Raw genomic sequence first — 18866 nt, 5'->3', positions numbered from 1 at the left:
TAAAACTCATGTGAGTGAGGTCGATCCCACGAGGATTGATGGATCAAGTAACTTTAGTGGGGCGATTAGTCTAGTCAAGCTAACAGTGGTGAATTGAGTGAAATTGAACTAACAGAATGTAAATGGCAAGGAATTTAAAGTGCTGAATGTAAAACGGCAGAATATTAAATGAAGCTCAAAGCAACAGAAATGAGAAATAACTGAAAGAAAGACTCATCAGGGATTGGAAATATCATAATCCATAATTACTCAAATGGATCTCAACTTCCTTCTCAATCATATGAGTAGATCTATGGCAGATTAAAATTGATTGGATCCCAATTCCTTGGCAATCCAATCTCTCTAATCACAATCAAACTTGCCAATTCCTTGATCTAATTGTCATGAGAAGAGGTTAAGTGCATGTCTCTCATCCATAAGCCACACAATTTCTCAAGATCTCAATTCCTCTCGAATGGTGTTGATCAAGAGAGTTGTGAAGGATAGAGCCTCAGTTCTAATGCTCATGATTCCCCTTCCGAGGCTCACATAAGCATTCAATAGATTTAAACCCCTTCCGGAGTGAATAAACCTCAATCAAAACAGAGGGTATCCTATAGCTACTCAAGCGGATTCAGAGGAAGAAGCATTTCCTTGAATTCATATGAATCACAATAGAGCTCCTCCCCCTAATGAGTTGGGGTTCAATTGATCATCGCTCTAAGAACAATTGCAAGAAAGTAAATCAAGCTCAATAAGGACAGAAATATAAAATTTGCAGAAAGGAAAGTTACAGAAGAGAATTGCAGAAATTGAAATTGAATAAGCTAAATTGAATTCAATACTGAAATGTAAAAGTCAAGAAAATTAAAAGTGTTTACAAGAGCTTTCTATTCTACTCCTACTCCTACTCCTACTACTACTACTCCTAATGCAGCCTTCTAGCAGACTCGCCTCTTTAATTCCTAGAAACTAAAGCCTTTAAATAGGCTTTCCTAAATCACAAATTGAAATGAAATTGAAAACAAATTAAAATTAAATGAAATTCCTATTCTAGATGATCCTTGTGGTCTTCATTGAGTGATCAGAGTGGGCTTGCTTGCTTGTGGTTCAAATGGGCTTGGAATCAGATTAATTTGAGCAGAAATTCACTTTCAGGAGAGCGTAGCGTTCATTTGGAGAATGGAGCACTTTTACACCCACGCACACGCGTCACCTACGCGTGCACGCCATTCTGCATTTTGGCACATCCACGCATACGCGTCACCCACGCGTACGCGTGACCTTCAGAATTTGACCTTGTGACGCGTACGCGTGCTATACGCGTACGCGTCCATAGCAGCGCTCACTTTGAGAACGTAGCACTCGATTTGAGAACGTTGTCTCACGCGTACACGTCACCTACGCGTACGCGTGGCCCCTTCACAATTACCATTCCACGCGTACGCGTCATCCATGCGTATGCGTGGTCTTTTGAAATGCCACTTCCACGTTTACGCATCTGCCATGCGTACGCGTGGTTCTTCAGAAATGTCACATCGACGCGTATGCGTCACCCACGCGTACGTGTCACCATCCAAAATTTTCCACTCCCTTATCGCAGGCGCTCTTGGGTGAAGAGCGTAGCGCTCTTGCCTAAGGAGTGCTCTCCTTGTTTTAATCATGGGCCACGCTTTTAAAAGCGTGGCTGATAAACCACTATTTTATGGTTTGTCTTGTGCTCATTTGAGTGGTTTTTATCAATTCTTTACCCACTTATTCATATGATTTGCATGAGTTTACGTTTTCCTTCCTAATCTTATGCTATGATTGAAAACATGTTTCCTGAGCCTTTAAATTACCAAATATTAATCCTCTTTTGTTACCATTCGATGCCGTGATATGTGCTTAAGTGATTTCAGGATTTACAGGGCAACAATGGCTTGGAGGATGGAAAGGAAGCATGCAAAAGTGGAAGGAATACAAGAAGTTGAAGGAACTGCAAAGCTGTCAGCCTGACCCTCTCGCACTAAAACGGTCATAACTTGAGCTACAGAGGTCCAAACGATGCGGTTCTGGAAAACTAACGTCCGGGACTTCGATTTGATATATGTATATGCCATAGTTTCCCTGACGCTAGGCGATGCGAATGCGTGCTCCACACGGACGCGTCGCAGTGGCAAAAATCAGCATGGCAGATTTCTTCTCCAGTGATTTCTGGGCTGTTTTCGACCCAGTTTTCGGCCCAGAAAACACAGATTAGAGGCTATAAAGTGGGGGAATCCATTCATTCATAATCATCAGCTCATAACACAAAATTTTAGGATTAAATGTAGTTTTTAGAGAGAGAGGCTCTCTCCTCTCTCTTAGGTTTTAGGATTAGGATTCCTCTTAAAGGAATTAGGATTTCTACTTTATTATTTCAGCTTACAATTTCTTCTGAGTTCTAGGTTTAATGTTCCTTTTATTTATTTTCCCAATTTAATTTATGAACTTTTTCATGTTACATTTGATATCTTTATTAATGCAATTTGAGGTATTTCAGAATTATGATTGCTTTCCTTTATTTATATAAATAATTTAGCTTTTTATATTCTTAGCTTTAATTGATTAACTGGAGGCTCATGAGTTATTAAACTTATCGTGATTGTTGATTAATTCCTCTAATTGACTGGAATTCAACTAACTCTAGTCTTTACTTAGGAGTTGGCTAGGACTTGGGAATCTAACTAATTAGTCCACTTGACTTTCCTTTGCTTTAGGTTAACTAAGTGAGGTTAAACTCAATTCTCATAAGAATAACTAGGATAGGACTTCTGAATTTTCATACCTTGCCAAGAGTTTATTTTACAGTTATTTATTTATTTATTTTACTTGTCATCTAAATTACTTGTTCCTTACCTTCAAAACCCCAATCTACAAGACTCATAACCATTAATAAGAACACCTCCCTGCAGTTCCTTGAGAAGACGACCCGAGGTTTAAATACTTCGGTTATCAATTTATTTAGGGGTTTGTTACTTGTGACAACTAAAACTTTTGTAAGAAAGGAATTCTCGTCGGTCTAGAAGCTATACTTACAACGGAAATTTATTTGCAAAAATTATAGATCGCACGAGAGTTCCGTTCTTCAAAATGGTGCCGTTGCCGAGGAATTGCAAACATGTGCCTTATTATTGGTTATTGTAAATATCTGCTTTTTACTTGTTTATTTGCTTTTATTTTTGTTTTTAGTTTTACTTTTTCATAAATTAAGAGGTTATTGGTTTTTAATTAGTTATTAAAAATTTTTCAAAAAAATTGTTCTTCGTGTTCATCTTGACCTTCAAGTTGTTCTTAGTTGTTTTCTTCGTTTTGATCTAAAAATTTTAAGTTTGGTGTCATTTTATTATTTTTCTCTTTCCTCATTAAATTCAAAAATATCTCTTCTCTTTATTTTAATTGGATTTTCGAATTTTCCTTTTTAAAAATTCAGATTTTTATTTCAAAATTTTTTTTATCTTATCTTAGTTTTAAATTTCAAAATTCAAATATTTTTCAAAAAAAAATCATATCTTTTTCAAAATCTTATCTTATCTTATTTCAAAAATCAAATTTCAAATTTCAATATTTAAATTCCAAAATTCAAATTTCAAATTTCAAAATTTAAAATTAAAACTTTAAAAATCAAACCTTTTCAAAATTTAAACCTTTTTCAAAACTTTATCTTATATTGTTGACTTTTTCAAAATTCAAAATTCAAAATTTAAAATTCAAAAATCAAAATTCAAAATTAAAATCCAAATTTCAAAATTTAAAATTCAAAATTCAAAATTTAATTTTCAAATTCAAAATTTAAATTTCAATAACCTTTTGATTTAAAATTATTTTTATTTTTGTTTTTAATTTTTATTTGTTACTATGAACTCTCACCCCTTTGGCTATGAGTTTGGTTACAACTATGTTGCAGGAAGTGAAAATTACAATGAGAACAGGCATCAAGGTTGAAACAATCAAAGATGGGAGGAGCCACAAGGATTTGATAAACTCTTTTGGCAACAACCCCCTCCAATGCACTATAACCAACAACCATTATGTGATGCATACCGAAATGATGACTATGGTGGACCCCTTGTAGTTACCAACAAGCCCCGCCATATGCTTATGAACCATCTCCTCAACACAACTTTGAACCACCATACTCACAAGTCCCTTACCAGCAAACACTACCATATGACCCTAACCTATATCCACCACACCAACCACCATATGAACCACACCCAGAACCACCACCTCAATATTCACCATCTCCATATCCTTATCAAGAAGAACCACCTTCTTATTATGAACCCTTTCTCCAAAATAATGAACCCTCATATCCACCCTAATCTCCAATGGATGACAAACTTCATGTTCTTCTTCAAGGACAAGTGAAGATGCAAAGAAAAGTACTGGAACTCACTACTGCCTAAACCGAGGTAGTAAATATAATAGCTTCCCGACATCTAAGCACTCAATGTACTCCCATGGCTGCATGTGGAGAATCAAAAGAAGAGCACAGCATGAAGGAGACACTAGAAACTTCGATAGATAATGAGGAACATGGCTTTGTATTGGAAAAGTGGAGGAAACCATAATAGTTGCAGAGGAATAAGTGGTTGAAGATTTAGGAGATGCAGAACCTCCATGGGAAAGTCAAGTTATAGAGCCTCCTTCAAGGACATTCGAAATTGATGTTGAGGAGGGTGTACAACCTCCAAGGCATATCATGGCTAAAGACTTTGAAGAGGTTGATCAAGAGATGGAGATTCAAGAAGAAGAAGCACAACCTCCTATTCCCTTGGTAAGCAGTAAAGAGGAGATTGAATTGGAAGAAAGCTACCTAGAGGAAGTGGTTGAAATTGAAGAAATTTGCAAAGAGGTGGAAGTTGTCAGAGAAGAGCACAAGGGAGTGGAGCTTGCAAATTCGTTAGAAATACCTCCCCCTAAGTTGCCATCATCCTTCACAACATTCACGTGGGTAAAATTCATATCCCTTAGCTTTCTAATTCCACTTGAATATGGGCTACTGGAGATGGATGGTCAACTTAGAGCTCTTTGTGGCATTAAGAATAAGAGGAAGATGGTTAGTGGTTGGAGTTGTCAAGCAAGGTTCAACATGGTTGTGTGCTCAAAGTTTAAATGCAAGGACCTAGTTTGGGGCCTTGTCACTTGCTTTAACTTGCTTGAAGGCTTTCTGCGCCTAGTTTGGGATCCTGGAGGCCATTGGATTTGCAAACATTGGTGGAGATTCCTGGATGAGTTCAAGCACAAGCCACCCTAACAAAGGACTCACCAAATGTCCAACTTAAGGACTTTAACTAAAAGTGCTAGGTGGGAGACAACCCACCATGGTATGATCGTTTCTTTTTCAATTTTATTCCGTGTTGTTTGTTTTTTTATTTTATATTATTTTCATTGAACCTGAAATTACTCATAACATCCATATCATTTTGCATTCTGCATACTGCATCAAAAAAAAAAAAAGCACACGACGCGTAAGCGTCGCTGATGCGTCCGCGTCACAAGTGCATTAGGCAAAAAAGAAAAGTGAACAGAGAGTCACGCGAGAGCGTGGCTGGAGGTGTGCCTTAGGCATAAATATGCCCACGCGACCGCGTCGCCGACGCGGCCACGTCATTTGAAAAATAGCTTCCCCACGCTTCCGCGTCACCCACGCGAATGCGTGGCTCTGTAAAATCGACGTAAAGGGGTGTATGGCAGAATGTTGGGCTGGAACGTTGCTGGACTCGTGCTGGAAGCCCAAGCCCTCCCATGCGAACGCGTGCCCCACGCGTCCGTATCGTTTTTCAAAGTATGGCCATTCACGCGATCGCGTCAATCACACTACCGCATCATCCAGATTTTTGGCAAAATGCATTTAAACAGAGAGTTGCACGACCGCGAGGCTGCCCTCGCACTAATGGCACAAATCACTCCACGCGAACGCGTGACCCACGCGTTTGCGTCACTTCATAGAAGCGCTATCCGCGCGAAACGCGTGAACCACGCGCTCGCGTCGCCTGCGTCGCACAACTTATCCGGATCAGCGCCAATTATTTTATCTTATCTTTTCTAATCCTAATTTCTTCTATCTTTTCTTCTTTCTTCTTTCTTTCTTACTTACTTCTTCTTCATCTCTTTAACTTCTCATACTTATTCTTTTTCATTCTATTTTACTTAATTTATCTTCATACTTTCATTCATTGCATTTTAATTTTGTGCATATTTTTATTTTCTTTTCTAAATTAATTATTTTTCCTTTGGTGTTAAAATTTTCTTATTTAACTGTTGCATCTTCTCTTGAATTATTTTGGGTGCTTAGTGACTTGTGTTATTCTGGTTAGGTAATATTATTTAAATCAATGCCAATCTTTTATACCTGTATTACTTTTGCATTGACATGAATTTATATTATCTTTCCTTACCCACTCTCTTCCCCATTGTTGCAAATTTTTACACTCTTGATTTGCCATGTACTTCTACTGTTTTTTTTTTTCACTTGCATGTTGTAGCTACCATGTAATTGGGACCCTTATTATCTGGCATTAACACCCATATTTTATTTTCTATCTTTATTTTTTGGGTTACTTTTCTTCTTTTCCCTCTTCTTTCAGGATGGCCACCACAAAGGGAGAGGAAAAACCTCTCAATGGGGAGACAAGCCAGTCCGTCTGCACAATCTTTAGAGAAATAACAGCAGTTATAGCTCGCAACCCATCCACCTGCACATCTTAGCATGCACCGAGGACGGTGCAATCTTTAAGTGTGGGGAGGTCGATACCGATCTCCATGCGTTAGGTATTTTCTTCTTTCCAACACCATTGTTTTATTTTCTTTGTTTGTTCATTATTCCATTTGCATGTTTAATTACATGTTTGTTTGATTTTATGCATTTAGCTACTGCTTGGTTAAAGTAATGAGTTTCTTCTAAGACCCTATTTTTGAAAAAATTTCACTAATTTAATTCAAAAATTTTTGTGTTAAATTTGTTTGAAGTTGTATTTGAAACATAGTTTAAAAAGCTAAGAACACACAACCTGTGAGATTTTGAGCTTATTTATATAGTTACATTATTTAACCATAATATTTTTTTCTTGTGTGTTTCTTCTCTATAATTGCAATCTTTACTTTGTTCCAGTCTATATGTTCATTATTTAGTATTACATGCTTGCATATGATTGAGGCCATTATTTAAATTTTTACTCACTTATCCCAAATAAGCCTACCCTTTCAATTACCTTTGTTAGCCACTTTGAGCCTTTTAATCCCATTTATTCTATATTTTACCACATCACTAGCCTTAAGCGGAAAAATAATTAAATATCCCAATTGAATCTTTGGTTAGCCTAAGATAGGGATTGTGTATCAACTAAGTGTGGGGAAACTGTGGTAACATGGGTTAATAAAGGGAATGTATCATGTTGCTAATTTTGAAGATTGGAAAATTTGGGAACCTACTCATGTAAAATGGAAAATCAAAAATTCCATATGCATTGATATGATATTTTAGTTAAAAAAAATTTAAAAATAAAAATAAAATAAAATAGAATAAAATATTCAATAAATAAATAAATAAGGGGACAAAATTATCCCAATGATAAGCTAATAAAAAATCAATGCATATGTGATAAAATTAAAGAAAAAAAAGCTTATGCATGAGTAGGTAATGCAAAATGAAGGATTTTTGGGTAGCTAGGGATGATTCTAAAGTTATATAGAGTATATGTATGTTAGGTAAAAGCTTAGGTTAATTAAAGATTCAATTTATAAAGCTCACTTGGCCATACATATATCCTTACCTTTACCTCAGCCCCATTACAACCCTAAAAAGACCTCATGATGTTTGCATTGGTATACTAAATATTTGTTGATTGGTTAGATGAAGAACAAAGTTTAGAAAGCATGACTAGGGAAGAGTAGAGTGATTGACCCTAGACACTTGAGAGTTAGAGTGATATACACTACCAGTAAGGGTTCAGTGCTTAATTCTATGTTCCTTGCTTTGATGAGCTATCTTCTTACAAGTTTACTTGTCTTTTATTGTATAATTTGAATTAGTGAAATCTAAATTATTTTTGTCTTGGAGAACTTATTTACTTTTAACCAAGTAGGTAGCAACATTTTGCATGTAGTTGCATTCACATAGACAGGTTGTATTGCATACTCTCTATCATTCCTCTCCACTCCTTTATAGCTTCTCTTGAGCTTAGCATGAGGACATGCTAATGTTTAAGTGTGGGGAAGTTGATAAACCACTATTTTATGGTTTGTCTTGTGCTTATTTGAGTAGTTTTTATCAATTCTTTACCCACTTATTCATATGATTTGCATAAGTTTAAAGCAAAAGCGATTTTTGCATTTTGGAAAGCATTTTAACGTAGAATTCGACTAGGATGCTTGAACACGATTTCCTCAAAAGGGGTCAAAGTTTAAAAAAGCACAACCTCAACGGGAAAACATCGAAGTTCAAGCAGGGGCACTGTTCATACCCTAGACCGAGCTGAACTGTCCAGGTTGGACGACGTCAAAAACGACCTACTTCTGGTAAAAGTTAGTCGACAACAAAAGAGCTCGGCCAAATCGCTATAAAGGCCTAAGCAGGCCCAACGCAGAAGATCACAGCTCACCCAAAGGTGGCTGGTAAAGTGGCCTCACCCACAAAAAGATAAGAAAAGATAACTAACTTATCTCAAGGGAGGTCACTCCCACTACTATAAATACACTGGAGCACCTAGGTATAACACAGATTCCAATTCTACTAAAAACCTGCCTAAAGCTCGTGCTAACTTAAGCATCGGAGTCTCTTGCAGGTACCCCCACCCTCCGGTGACCACGGATCAGCAGCACCTCAAGGCCCGGCAAGTCGAACACAACTGCTCCGATCTTATCAGAAGATCTCATCCGAGATCGAGCTTCAGTCTCAGGTAAACCCCACCAACAGTACCCAAAACAAACTTTTTCATTTTCTCTACCAATGTTTTCTAAAAGCTTTCCTCACACTTAAATGACACACACACACCTTAACTTAAGCTAATCGAAGATGTAATTCAAGGTCATTTATGGTTTTTCGCTTAGGGTTAGTAATGTAGTAACAATTAGAACAAAAGGGGGATTAAAAGGCTCAAAAGTGGTTCATAATGGTAGATATAAGGGTATGGCTATATGGGTTAGTAAGCTTTAATTCAAAAATGGCCCCAATCATGCTAAATGCATTTAAATCATCAAATATCGGATATAAAGAATTAAGCAAATTTAAGATCACAATCATAGAAGGAACATAGCAGACAATGAATAAAGATTGTGATTGAAATATGCAGCCACACATTATAAGCCCAACAACTCACAAGGTTGTTTGTTCCATCTCTTTCCTATGCTCCACAAAATAATTCAAAAAAGTTTAAAAATAATTTTCCGAATCAAATCAATGGAACGCCCTAAAAAGAGATTTCTTTGAAATTTTTGTTGTTGTTTTGACTAAAATTATTGCCTATGTATATATGCGTGATGTGTTGGATGCACCTCAAAATTTCTAGCTCATTTTCTAATTTCACTATCCCAAAAATCATCAAGAACATTTAGAAAAACATGAAATTGATACTATCTACTATTCAAAACATCCAATCACATCTACCATCTATAGCATATGTACTAAGCAAAAGAGAATGCAAATGCAATAACTACAATAAAACTAGAAATAGACTAAGATATATAAAAGTAAAATAAGAAAAGTACAGTGGAATAGTCAAAAGTATCAACAAATATCCAAAAAAAATATAGTAGCTAAAAACAAAATAGAGTGCAAGGTATTCAGAAATAAAAATTTACACCGCAAAATTGTTAATCCTCCCCCACACTTAATAGTTGCACGGTCCTCCGTGCATGCACACAATCTGGGGGGCATAGAGGCTAAAAAGTTCCATTTTCAGCTGGTGGAGGCAGGGGCTCAGGCTGCTGATAGATGATCGTGTCCAAAATAGGCTCGGCCTCTTCGTCCTCATCATCATCCTCCTCTACTACCGGCTCAGGTGAAGCAGCAGGAACTCGGCCAGGGTCTCTTCCCTCGAGCTTTGCCGCCAACCAGTCGAAATTTCTTGCATTGAGGTGTTCATTGCGGCAGACTTCTTGTAGGAGCCCCTGGACCATCTCATATAAAGGTCGGGTAGAAGGTATAGGTGCCGATGAGGATGGTGGTCTTGATGATAATGCTGGCTTGGATGTCTTCCTCTTCTTGGTTGTTTTCTTTTCCGACTCCTCCAGTTCCTCATATGGGAGAAACCAGTGGCCACTCAGGATCCTGAGCATAACATCGTCCGACCTCCTCTCCACTCCGGCTACTATAGAAAATATCATAATCAGCAATACGAAGGAAATGTTAAATTTCTGATTTTGGTTTGCCTTCCACATTGACTCACGAATCAGAGGCAAGATGGCTATCTTCTTACCCTCCAGAATAGCCCAAATAAGCACAACAACTCGGACTCGGATGTGGGTGGCATGGGTGCTAGGTAGTAGATAATCAGCCACTATCTGCTACCATATCCGTACCTCGGGAATGTGATCAGAGCTTGCAATCCTGATGGGGGTAGCTTTTTCCCCCGCACTATATTCCCAACGGGCCTCAGGATAGCCAATCTTCTTCAAAATAGGATCCAAAGAGATCTTGCCCTTAATCACATCCGCCTTAATTTTTTGATAGGCATCTCGGTTAGGCAAGATGTGAAAAATCTTCAAGAGGGTTTCAAAAGCTTGATTCGATGAATCCCCACTGAAAGGAGGCAATTTGGTCATGGATAGCAGCCGCATACTTTTTCGGCACATTGAGCTTTTGCTTCCAATGTATGGCTCTTTGCTCAAGCTTTTCATATTGAATGTCGGCCTTTTTATTTGCGAAAGTTTCTGACTTATCGCTCCGGCGATCAGAAAGACAAAGGAGAATGCCTCGAGGGGTCGAGGATGATGCAACTGGATCTTTGCCTTTACACCACATCATTAAAAGGAACAAAAGAATGGAATTCAAGATCACAAGATAAGTGGCACGAGAAGACAAATGAGGAAGAAAATACGATGTAATCAATTAACAAACACTTAATTGAGGAAAATTGTATAAGGGTGTGGTTCGAGAAAAGACAATGTGTGCATTCTAAATGTGCGCGCGATTAGAAAACACACATTGGCCGGTTGAAACGGAAACCACACAATCAGAAAAAAAAGCCCAAGTTTCTCAATTAAGTGGCTTAAGTTGCCAGCCACATGATAAGCAAAGAGCAAAGCACAAGCAAGCTTAAGCAAACATAACAAAGAAAAAAGAGAATCGAATTCGTTGAGAAAAATGGATATTGAGGTTGTGCAATTGAATGCGCAAGATTATATAAAGTTTGAACAACAAACAATAAGCAATTCAATCAAGGAAAATACCATTTATTCATCCCCAAACAATAAAATAATCACATGAGGAAAGTACTTGATTTGGAGCAAGTTCATTTTTGGGTAAGACCATGTCAAGTTGATTCAACAACTTCAAAACATCAAGAAAAAGCATTTTTGTTATGCGATTGGAATGATTTAAAAATCATGATGAACAAAGAGGTCAATTCAATTCATTAAGTTCAATGCACTTATAGTGTCATCATTGAAGGTGATGAGCGAATATTTTATATGCTTTTTGACATCACTTTCATATAGTTTTTAGTAGTTTTTGTTTAGTTTTTATTAAGTTTTTATAGGTTTTAGTGTTAAAATTACATTTTTGGATTCTACTATGAGTTTTTGTGTTCTTGGGCAATTTCAGGTATTTTCTGGCTGAAATTGAGGAGTTGGAGTAGAAGTCTGATTCAGAGACAGAGAAAGCACTACAGATGCTGTCCGGATCTGACCTGCTTGCATTCGGAAGAGCTATTCTGGAGCTACAGAAGTTCAAATGGAGCGCTCTCAACGGCTATGGAAATCTAATTTCCAGAGTTTTCCAGTAATATATAATAGTCCATACTTTGCTTTGGATTAGAAGGCCCAAAACTGGCGTCCAACGCCAGCTTCCTGCCCCTTCCAGATGTCCAGCACCCAAAGAGCAGAGCGCAATGCCCAAAGGCCCAGAGAGGACTCCCTAGCTGGAATTCCACGCCTAAAGAGCCTCATAGCATGTAGATCTCGTTAAAGCTCAGCCCAAACACTCACCAAGTGGGCCTCAGAAGTGGATTTTAGCACTAAATAGACTATTTCACCCTTACTAGTCATCTGTTTAGTATTTAAGGGATCTTATTCATGTAATTTACAATATATCAGAACTTTTCATCACTCTTTGATTCAGGAGAGCTCCATACACATTTTCCACTATTATTTTTATTTTCAGTATGATTTTCTAAACCTCCTAGGTTTAGGGGAGGAGCCCTGCTGAGTCCTATGAATTAATAAAAGTACTATTTTTTCTTCTTCAATCCGTGTCTGATCTATCTCTAAGATGTATATTCCGATCTTCCTCATGACGAATAGGACGATCTGACAAATTGGCTCTATTCATCACATTAAGATGAACGTGCCTGATAAACACCTGCGTCTACTTGGGTTCGTGTGAGTACCTGGAAGAAATGCACGAGCCAACAGCTATGGATTTACATCTCTCAGACGGTTAGTCCACTATTTCGTTGGGGACTTCTCGAAACACCAGTTCAGCTGATCTCTGGGGAGATTAAGGTCTCTGTGGTATAGGATAGATCCAAGAAGCAGCGTTCTCTGATCCGAAAGATTCTACTTTGTCTTTGGAGTTTTGAATAGGATCGCTAAGAGAATGGATTGCTATATGCTTCATCCTCCATTGGATTGAATACCAAGGGCCCTGGCATTCATTCTGTAGTAGAGGAGATCAAAGACCATTGGTGTGGCTTTGATCACTTACAGCCTGCCGTAGAAGAAGATCATTCACAAGCAAAAAAGACGGTAGTACTAGAGTTACTTCAGAAAGACAAAGCAACTCCAACTCTCAATCTAATCCTATCATCTATTCCTATCTCTGAAAACACATGCTTTGCACATTCAACATAAAACCTTCTGATTCTGCCTACCTAAGACCTACAAGACAACCAAAGCATTGCTTCAAGACACAATACTCATGGGATTGACCCTGACTCACTTAGGTATTACTTGAACGACCCAGTGCACTTGTTGGTACTGCTGCTGTTGTACGAAATAGTGCGGGTTTTGCGTACATGCGCACCAAAGGGGAACCACTGGGAGGAGGTCTTCAGACTCTTCTCTCCTCACTCTCATTCTCTTCTCCTCTTCCACTTTCTTTCATATCCATTTTGTAATATTTAGTTATGAGTCTCTAATTTCCAATATTAGGAAAGAGAGCTATATTGCAATTTAATGGATTGATTTGTTTTCATTCTTCATCTTCAATTCTTCTTTCATTGCTTCTTTTGAGAGAGTCTTTATTCTTCAAAGATCTAATTCTATCGGGAGAGAGATTAGATCTATTAGAAAGCTATGATGAGCTTGAAAAAGGATTCATAACATTCAATTTGAGGCTCTTCTCTCACACTTCTCTTGATTGATAATTCATAGCTTGATATTTGAGAAGTAATCACTATGAATTAAGAACTTCAGGATTGTGTGGCTTTTGAATCAGAAATTGAACTTCATCTCTTCTCATGAGCAATTAGATCAAGAGATTGGCAATTTATCAAGTTAAGAGAAATCAAATCACCAAGAGATTGGGGTTTGACTATTTATGATTTTTCAAGAGATCAATGATTGCATGATTGAAGAGGAGATGAAAATTGTTGATCCTGAGAATGCAAGATCTCTTGATTCCAATGTTTTTTCCATTCGTAATTCTAGTACTTTATTTTCTTGCACTTTACTTTCTTGCACTTTACTTTCCCGTATTTTACATTTCTTGCAATTTAATTTCCAGCACTTTACTTTCTTGTTCTTTACATTCATGTCATTTATTTTCTTGTTCTTCATTGCTTTCTTTTAATTTCAAGTTATTTACATTTCTTGTTTGATCATCACCCAATTATGACCGTCTAACTAGAATAATCAATCAACTATTGCTTGCTTAATCCTTTAATCCTCGTGGGATCGACCTCACTCATAGTGAGTTTTATTACTTGATATGACCCGGTGCACTTGCCGGTAGTTATACGGATATTGTTGTTCATTAATTTCGTATCAGTTACTCTCTCCACCCAAAATTCGGGTGATTCCTCCATCCCTGATTAAATGTGTTAGAATAAGGATCATTATTGAGATTTTTGGAGGAATTTCCCACATAGTTAGCCTGTTCATAAGTGGTTTGAGCATAGCCATAGATTTCCCCTTGGTTAAAACCACTACTCATGTCATAAGATGCATCTTGAGTATTAACAGCTGAGACTTGCATTCCACTCAAGTGTTGAGTAATCATGTTGATTTGTTGAGACATGGCTTTGTTTTGGGCAAGAATGGAATCCAAAGTATCTAGCTCCATGACTCCTTTATTCACAAGATTCCTCTCAAATGTGTACAGGTATTGGTTTTTGGCAACCATCTTAATCAACTCATTAGCCTCTTCAGGAGTCTTCTTGATATGTAGAGACCTACCTGCAGAATTGTCCAGAGATATTTTGGCCATCTTTGAAAGTCCATCATAGAAGATCTATAACCTGATCCAGTCTGAGAATATGTCACGAGGGCATCTCCTGATCATTAACTTGTATCTCTTCCAGGCTTCTTAGAGGAATTCACCATCTCTCTGCCTGAAAGTCTGAACATCTGTCCTCAGCTTAGTTAGCTTCTGAGGAGGAAAGAACTTGGTCAGAAATCTATTGACCACCTTGTCCCAAGTGTCTAAGCTTTGCTTAGGCTAAGTGTCAAACCACTGCTTTGCTCTGTTCCTCACAACAAATGGGAAGAGCATCAGTTTATAGATATCTAGATTCACTCTATTAGTCTTCACAGTGTCACAAATCTACAGGAAGTTAGAAATGAACAGGTTTGGGTCTTTCTCCGAGAATCTATAAAATTGGCAGTTCTGCTGTACTAGAGTGATCAAGTGAGACTTCAACTGAAAGTTGTTTGCACCTATAGGAGCTACCACAATACTATTTCCACAAAAATCAGGGGTGGGAGCAGTGTATGAGCCAAGCATCCTTCTAGGCTGCTCATTACCATTCAGATTCTCAACATTAGCATTAATTATGTTGGGATCCATAGTAGCCTCTTCAATTTTCTTCTCAAAAGTATCTCTGAGATTCTCACCGGCCTTATAAATTCTAGCTTATTGCAAACGCTGCCTTAAGGTCCTCTCAGGTTTAGAGTCAAAATCAAGAAGGGGTTCTTTGCTCCTGTTCCTGCTCAGAAACAAACAGAAAATAAGAAAAGGTGGGAATCTCTACGTCAGAGTGCACAGAATTTCCAGTGAGGCATCCTGTGTAAAAGAAATAAAATAAAACAAACTAAATAATTAATACTAGAATTTCGAAAATCAATAAAGAAAAATAAACCACTAATTCTAAAAAATAAGAAAAGAAAATTAATAAGGAAGAATAAACTAAAATTACTAAAGGGAGACACTAAACTTAATTTCAAAAATTAAAGAGAAAAAATTTAAACAAAATAAAGCCAAGGATTCAAAAGTTTAAGAACAAAAACAAATAAGACTAAAAATTGAAAACACCAAACTTAATTTCAAAATTAAGGAAAAGAGTTGGGTTGGCAGTTGAACAGACAATGTGATATCACAGCTAGTAGGACAGACATTCATCATATGCATCTATGTTACATTGTTTGGATGTGCATATTGTAATTGGGTTGCCTATGTGAATCCTTATGTTAACTGCTATACTTGTTGTAATTATTCTTGATTGTACTTGAACTACATTAATTGTGATTGTGTTTGATTGGTTAATTTGTGATGAATTAGTTGATGGATGAGTTGTTTTGGCCGAGGGGCGTGTTTGATTATAGGATTGGCCTGAGGCTGTGATTGGTGTGTTTGAGGTATAGTTCTGTATGAAAAATCAAACTGGTTCAGCATAGACTTAATGAACCTATGCTTGGGACAGGTGATGACTTGCATCATCTACCTCTTTCTCTCATCTAAAAGGACCATAGAAGTAGTGAATTCTCATTCATTTAATGCATTTACAAGAACTATATGATCAATTTGTGGGACATTGCTTTGAAATGAGTCTTGCTTGGATTTCAGGTGAAAAGAGTAACAAAAGAGGAAGAAAGCAAGAAAAGGAGCTGGGCATGTGTGCTGGGTGTGCCACTTCATGCAAACGCCACTATCTTTGACTGGGCATGGCACGCCAGCTATTGGGCATGGCACGCCAGTTATTATTTCTAGAAAGGAAAATTGAAGGATTATTATGGGTGTGGCACGCCAAATCTGGGTGTGGCAAGCCAGTTATACTTCCCAGAGAGAGCCTATGAAGAATTTCAATGGGCGTGGCACGCCAAGGCCAGGCGGGCCACGCCAGTTATGAATTCCATAAGAGAATCCATGAAGAATTACAATGGGCGTGGCACGCCAGTTATCTTTTCCAGGGAAGGATTGTTGAAGGTTTATCAAGGGCGTGCCACTTGGTGTTATGGGCGTGGCATGCCAGATAGAATATCCAAAGAACGCTCTCCATGATTTATTATGGGCGTCGCACGCCATTGCTGGGGGTGGCACGCTAGCTCTATTCTCCAGAAAAGGGATGACTAAGATTCACAATGGGCGTGGCACACCAAGTTGGGAGTGGCACACTAGTTCTATCCTCCAAGCTGGGCATGGTACGCTAAGTTGAAGGCGTGCCACACCAGTATAATGGTTCAGTGGAGAAGAGAAGGAGCAACTTCAATGGGCGTGCAACTTGGTACTAGCAGCGTGGCACGCCAAGCTTGTGAGCCTACACCACCATCATGGGCGTGCCACTTGAGGCCTGGGCGTGGAACGCCAGTGCACTTAACCAAAAAGGGTGAGGGAGGACTCCAACAAGGGCGTGGCATGCTAGGTTTGAGGCATGGCACGCCAGGCCAATTATCAGAAGAGAAAGGTCAAGACCTCATCGAAGGCGTGCCACTTGAGACTTTGGGTGTGGCACGCCAAGCCAAATATCAATGGGCATGCCACTTGGTGTTTTAGGCGTGGCACGCCAACTTTGCTCGCAACATGGGCGTGGCACGCCAGTCCTAGGTGTGGCACGCCAGCTCACTGGACTAGAAGGGAATGTCTATGCACCAACAAGGGTGTGGCACGCCAAGCCAACCTTCTAGAGAAGAGATTGAAGGCTCTAATGAGGGAATAGCACGCCAGTTCTGGGCGTGGCACGCCAGTTCAACCTTCTAGAGAAGAAGAATGAAGTCTTTGCTGAGGGCGTGGCACGCCAGGTTTGGGCGTGGCATGCCAGTTCAAAGTGCCAGAGAAGGAGATGGAAGACTGCACTATGGGGCGTGCCACTTGAGAGATGGGCGTGGCACACCAAGCTAGCTTCACTAAGGGGGCGTGCCACTTGAGAGCTGGGCGTGGCATGCCAAGCCAAGTCAATGAGCTGGGCGTGGCACGCCATTCACATGCCGTACATACGCCACTCACATGCCTTTGATGAATGGTTATTTTCCTTAGTTTTCAATTGTAATTTTCTTGTCTTTTCGTAATTTTTCATTTCTAATGATAGGAGTAGTATAAATACCCTTTGAAGAGTACTGAAAAGGGGCTCAAAACTTTTACTTCACTTCATCTTCTTCCATCTCTTGTACTTTTATCTAAGCTATGAGTAGCTAAACTCACTCTTATTGGGGGAGGGAGCTCTGTTGTACTTAATGGATTAAATGATAGTGAATTTCTTCTTCTCTTCATCTTTCTTTGATTTGCTAGAAGGAATTTCGTTCTTCATGCTTAGTGTTCAATTATCTTGGAAAATAGATTGAATGGAATTTGGGTTTCAAGAGAACCTTGGAAAAGGAAACATGAAATCATGCTTGAAATCCCTTCTCATATTGAGTAGATCTGGGTTTTGGGATTGGATATGGTAACATGAAATCTACCCACTACTTGGATCTATGAGGGTGTGTGGTAAAATCAGGGACTAAGCTTATCTCTTATCATGAGCAATTAGACTAAGGAATTGGCTGATTATCAAGATTTAAGAGATTGAATCACCAAGGAATTGGGGTTCAATCAATCATGATTGCCAAGAGGTCAATGAGTTGCATGATTGAAGATGAGATGATCTGAATTTGATCTAAAGAGAGCAACATCTCCTAATCCCAATGAATCTTCCCCATTTGTATCTTCCCTATTCTTTATAGCTTTGTTTAATTTCTGTCAGTCAACCCATTCCCTTTTATAATTCAGTCATTTACATTTCTGTCATTTACATTCTAGCAATTTATCTTCATGCTCTTACATTCCAGCACTTTACTTCTTTCTTTACCTTCAAGTCATTTATGATTCAGTTGTTTAGTTTTCTGCACTCAATACTTATTCTTCATTAGCTTGACTAAATTACCCAGTAACTAAAGTTGTTCAATCAATCAATTCCTGTGGGATTGACCTCACTCTCAGTGAGTTTTTACTTGAGGATAATCCGGTATACTTGCCGAAGGAATTATTGTAGAGATACAATAAATTCTAATAACCAAGTTTATGGCGCCGTTGCCGGAGATTGATTATGAATTGAAAATGATTAAGTTGATGGGTACTTAGATTAAGAATTTTTTTTTACTTTGTTAAGTACTTTAATTTCAGTTGCTTATTTTCTTTATTTCTTCTAGCACTTAAATCTTCAATTGTTCATTGTATATATTGCCATTCTAACAGAAGCACGCTAACTGTTTGATGCTTTGCACCAACCAAACTTGATTTACCCACCCTTTTACCAAAAGGGTGTTCATCTTTGTTTTAGTTTGTGTTTGTG

Source organism: Arachis hypogaea, chromosome 15 (assembly GCF_003086295.3).
Source record: "Arachis hypogaea cultivar Tifrunner chromosome 15, arahy.Tifrunner.gnm2.J5K5, whole genome shotgun sequence".
Lineage (NCBI taxonomy): Eukaryota > Viridiplantae > Streptophyta > Magnoliopsida > Fabales > Fabaceae > Arachis > Arachis hypogaea.
This window is presented reverse-complemented; position numbering follows the sequence as displayed.